We start from the raw sequence: 6000 nt of genomic DNA, 5'->3' as shown, positions 1-6000 counted from the left end.
TGGCAATGTCTGCAGAAAATTCAGAAGCCAGTGGGATGTCCGAATTACCAATTCTCAACCCCCTGCAGGTTCAGTTTGTGATATAATAGCCAGTTGCAAATAAACCCCAAATTGATTACTGATTGGATTACATGATTGCTGAGCCTTTAATTGGAGTTGCTGGATGGCTGCACATCTACATCTGGTACAACACCACATGTGTGTATGTGTGAGAAAGCAAAGAAGCATGGGAATTGTATTTTCTTCATGGCTGCTTTAACATCAAGGATCTTATTTCCATTTGGGGGTTCTTTTTCAGCATCTGATACTCCCCCAACTATTCTGAGCATCACATTACAGTACAAATGTCTTCCCTTTGGAAGGCTTTGTTTCAGCAGTTAATACCTTAACTCACTTCCCAGGTGATATCTTTCTATTTTGGGGCTCCATTTTAAGCATTACACCCTTCTAAGCCCACATATTATGCAACTCTGTCTCTAAATTTAGCAAGTGCTAACTGAAGCATTTACAAAAGCTGTGAGCTTATTCTTTCTTCCTTGCATGGACAAATGAAGGTTTTTGATGAGCTGGACAGGCAAGAAAAGCCCTTTTCATCAATATACCTCATTCTCAACTTAGTGACATCTGTGGGTACTCCAGAGATTTGAGCCATGAACAGACAAGACAGATTTTCCTACAGACATGAAAAAGTCCCAGGTTTGTAGAAAAAATTGAAATAAAAATACACTAGGGAGCTAAGAAAAACCCAGTAATAGAAATGGGACCTGCAGGTTTAAGAAATTAATGCCCTCAGTAGCTGTTGCTAGGTGACCACAATAGTTTTGCCAGCCTTCAAGCCTTGGCTTCTGTCAATAAAAGGCAAGGGGCAGAGTCCATTCTAGACCTCTTTTGGCCTTTGAGGAGCCAGGCCTGGCACCGGGGCTAGGCCCATCAGCAAACACCAGGCAACTTGCTACCACACAACTGCCATTGTTCACTTAGACCCAAGGAGATAAGAAATAGAGCCAAGACTGATGGTGCAAAATCAGGTAAAATCATACTTTATTACTCAATTAAGTTTCCAAAAATTATCTATGTGTTTTGCCAACAGGCTTCATCTGGGAATCTGTAATATATAATAACAACACTGAGTTTACATTAGTTAAAATCATATAAAGTTAAATATAAATATAAATCATATAAATAAGATATGATGTTAAAAGTTAAAATCCAGGTCCTAAAATATCAGTCACATACAAAAAAAGGTAATTTTTTTGGTAATTCTGGACCATTTCGACCCACTCCACCTAGAGGAGGTTGACAGGATCCTCTCTACTGCACGCCCAACAACTTGCGATCTGGACCCGTGCCCCTCCTGGCTAATTAAAGCTTGCCAGGAGGAGCTAAGATGTCCTATACGGGACATCATAAATAGATCTCTTTCGGAGGGTTCTTTTCCAACCCCTCTGAAAGAGGCTGTGGTCCACCCCCTCTTGAAAAAAGCTACATCAGACCCGGCCGAATTGGCTCATTACCGGCCAGTCTCAAATCTGCCCTTTTGGGGCAAAGTTATAGAGAGGGCTGTGGCGCTGCAACTACAGAGCTTCCTGGATGACGCTTCCACTCTTGATCCATTCCAGTCCAGCTTCCGCCTGGGCCTTGGGACAGAAACAGTTCTGGTCGCCCTCATGGATGATCTCCGGCGACACCTGGACCGAGGCGGTGCGGCAGTATTGCTGTTGTTAGACCTTTCGGCTGCGTTCGATATGGTCGACCACCGGCTGCTGACCCGCCGCCTCACTGATGCAGGGATTCAGGGGTTAGCCTTGCAGTGGCTTTCCTCTTTCCTGGAGGGTCGGGGACAAAGGGTGGCAATTGGGGGGGAGCTGTCCCGGAGGCACCTACTTAATTCTGGGGTGCCTCAGGGAGCAGTTCTCTCCCCGATGTTATTTAACATCTACATGCGGCCCCTTGCCAGATTGCCCGGAGGTATGGACTGGGTTGCCACCAGTACGCTGATGACACCCAGCTCTATCTATTGATGGGCGGCCGGGCTGCCGATGTTCCTATAAATCTGGACCGGGCGCTGCAAGCCGTGGCAGATTGGATCAGGTCGAGTGGGCTGAAATTGAATCCAGCGAAGACAGAGGTCCTGTGCCTAGGGTGCGGTGCTCCGGATGGAGGGATCTCCCTTCCTGCTTTTGACGGTGCGTCACTGGTACCAGTGCACAGGGTCAGGAGCTTGGGAGTGCTACTGGAGTCTTCCTTGACAATGGAGGCCCAGGTGGCAGCCACTGCCAAATCCGCCTTTTTTCATCTTAGGCGGGCGAGGCAGCTGGCTCCCTTCCTGGAGCGCAGTGACCTGGCAACAGTGATCCATGCAACGGTCACCTTGAGGCTAGACTTACATGCCCTCTACATGGGGCTGCCCCTGTGCCGAACTCAGAAACTGCAGCTAGTGCAGAACGCAGCAGCCAGACTGCTATTGGGCCTAACCCGGTGGGAACATGTGCAGGCTAGGCTGTGGGAGCTGCATTGGCTGCCAATTGTTTACCGAGTTCGTTACAAGGTGCTGGTTATTACCTTTAAAGCCCTATATGGCCAAGGACCTGTTTACCTTAGGGACCGCCTCTCTCCATATGTTCCCCAGAGAGCACTACGATCCAGCTCACAAAATCTCCTGGAAGTACCTGGGCCAAAGGAGGCCAAACTAAAAATAACTAGAGAACAGGCCTTCTCTATAAAAGCACCCCAATGGTGGAACCAGCTGCCAGAAGAGGTGCGGGCCCTACGGGACCTTAGCCAATTCCGTAGGGCGTGCAAAACCGCCCTCTTCCGGCTAGCCTTTCAAGATGGAGCGTGAAATAAACATCACACCATCACTAATACTAATAACTAAGATAACAGCGAGTAGAGATTATTTTAGACTGTTTTTAGATTGTTTAGATTATGTAAAAATGTAATAGTAAATTGTAATTTTATTGAATTGTATAACTGTTTTATTGTTCAATGGCTTTGCCATACCTGTAAGCCGCCCTGAGCCTGCCTTGGCGGGGAGGGGCATAAATAAAATATTATTATTATTATTATTATTATTATTATTATTATTATTATTATTATTATTATTATTATTATTATTATTATTATTATTATTATTCTACGTGTCTACTGCAAGGAGCTTAGGGTAACTAATGTGGTTGCCCTTCATAAGAACCCAATGAGGTAGATTAGGTCAAGAGAGAGTAACTGAACCAAGGTCAAATTTGTGAAAATTTGAACTCTGATCTTAGTCTGATAATCCACTAACCCACAGTGGCTTTGTTTGGAAGATTTGATTTGATGATATTGCTGTAAATCACTTAAAACAGATGTTGAAAAGAATGTAAAATTTTAAATAAAGAAAACTGTAAGATGAGCATATTACTTTATAGAATCACAGTGAGTGAAAATAGCAGGTTCAAAAATAGGACTGGGGACATACTAAACCCCACACCCCAGACTGTAACTCTGAGAATTGCCTTGAGATAGAGAAACGAATCAGGGAGGTAGACAAAGGAGAATATATTTAAGCAGTGGATAATTTCACCTATCCACACATTGTTTGGCTAGGTGTACATTTAAACTGTGACAAAGAGAAAAAAAATTCCAACCATGATAAATGACTATACCTTAGAACAATTAGTCCTGGAGGCATCTAGAAGCAAGGTTCCCTGTGATACAATCCAGAGTGGTACCCAGTACCAGTTGCGAGATATAATACTAATTTACCCTGGTATAGTGTTCATGGTGCTCTTTAGAAATAGAAAAATAAATGATATGAGGTCATTTGCAAGCAAATTGTATTTCTCACCCCTCTTACAGAAGGGTCTGCCATTTCAAGATAATTTTCTTTCTTTAAAAACAAACAAACACCTTTCTCCCTCCTCCCCCATTAAAACAATGGGTTTTGATATGGTTGTCTTGCTGCTGTATCCTGCAGCGAGACAACCATTCCTCTACAAGCTGGACTCCCACTTTATATTTTAGGGTTATCCATCTTTTAAAGCTAAAGTAGCATTAATACATCTCAGCAATCAGAGAGAAATCACAGAGTGCCAGCTGATCAGATACACCCAACACATAAATCAGCCTTAAAAAGCTGCTGTGGTGGTAATGAGGATAGACTATAATGATGAGAAATAGGGAGGGGCGGATAATCTCTTTTGTACCATACTGTTTCTGCAATCAAAGCTAACACCAGTTTTTCAAGGGCAACATTTAGCACTGTAGAGAAAAAAAGACAGCCATCCTCATTTTGCCTGTCTTTTTCCACTGCAACCAGAGGTGGCCTTTCTAGTCAATGAAGTGGCATAGACAAAGCACTGCACCTGATACACATTGTCCAGCTCCCAATGCAACTGCTTTTTAAGGCTAAATTGCATATTGGGGTTCCCAAACTTCATGTGTAGTTTGGGGCACAATTATCTTGGGTGTTTCTGCCCTTACAAGCATCTCTGTAATGAAAATAGATTAATCCCAATAATACACTAACCTGAGGAGTCCTGTTCTGCTCAGCAGCCTTTATTTATTTATATAGTTTTACTCTGCTTTTCACCTGCACTGGGACTCAAATCGATTTACAAAGCACAATATACATTTAAAGAAAAATGTGTATCCCAACAAGCCACCAGTCCAAATTTAAAACAGGTGATGATCCATGAGGCTATCCTGGGCTGGTTTCCTTATCATAAGGGGACAAGCTACAAAACAGAAGCCCTTCATCTCTTATCATGGGCTCACATCTCTAGCCAAAGCTGGGTTTTAAATCATCTGTAAAAAAAAAAGGGGGGGGGGAGAACAGATTTTTAGCCCAGGCTTTATTAAACTGGCTCAGATGTTTCCATTTCCTTCTGCAGGCATAGTGGTAGGTATCAGTGAACGTGAGTGAAAGTTTTGGCACCTACTTTTAATACTGGACTATATTAACATGGATGTTACAAAAAAGGAAGTAATGCTGCTGCAGTACATATACATGGAGATACTTATACTCTCACACCTATATACTAGTCAGTTGAACAGATGAATCTTTCTTCTACTGAGTGAAAAAATTATGCAGATAAAGCTGCCTTATTCTGAGTCACGCAGTTGGTCTGTCAGTACTGTCTACTCTGAGTGGTTTTTCAGCATCATACATGTAGGTTTTTCATATAACCTACCCCTGCCCGATTTTTAACTGAAGATGCTGGGAACTAAATCTGGGACCTGTTACTTTAGAACTACCATCTAGAGACCTGATATGCATACAGTGAAATGCATAGGTCTTGAGGACTTTTATTGATTCTTCAAGTAAATAGAATATATTCAGGCTTGATGTGAGGTAACACTGGATATGTGAAACTCCTCCCTATTGGCTTAGATCCACCAATGGAAGGGGTATCCATTTGTGAAATGGGACTCCCCTCTCCAACTCCTGCTGTAACCCAAAATACCTCCTTTAAAATAACTAATCTCTTTTTCATAATGTCACCCCAAAACATGAGTGGGGATATGCAGACCATGAATTTGTGAAAAGTACATATGTAGCCCTTGTTTCTTGAGTAACAGTGCCTCTGTATGCAAGGCGGATGCTCTATCAGTGAGTCACAGCCCTCCACAAAGATCAGGTCAGAATCACCTGCTCTGACTGGGAGCTGCTGTCCAGGGACCGTTACTTCCCAGTAACTTCTGCTTGCTATCTTGCACTAGACAACATATGGGATGCAGTTCATAACACACCTTTAGGCAATTATGGGATCAGCAGTAGTTGTGCCAGTTACAGGAGCGTCTCAACAGAATTCAGAGAATATCTTAGAAAAGGCATTTGCTTTATCCAGGGAATTCTTCCTAAATGGACACCCTTTCTGGTCATTATAGTTCGCCCTCTGTCTCCAGTGGCGCCCAGCAAGATTATCCAGGTTATCAAGGTTAACCAGAACCAAGACATGAAGGTGACTCTTCTTTCCTATTGTTTGCAGCATCTGGGAAAGTTTGCAGCTTTTTAAA

This window comes from Heteronotia binoei, chromosome 13 (genome assembly GCF_032191835.1).
Source record: "Heteronotia binoei isolate CCM8104 ecotype False Entrance Well chromosome 13, APGP_CSIRO_Hbin_v1, whole genome shotgun sequence".
Lineage (NCBI taxonomy): Eukaryota > Metazoa > Chordata > Lepidosauria > Squamata > Gekkonidae > Heteronotia > Heteronotia binoei.
Note: the sequence above shows the minus strand (reverse complement) of the source record.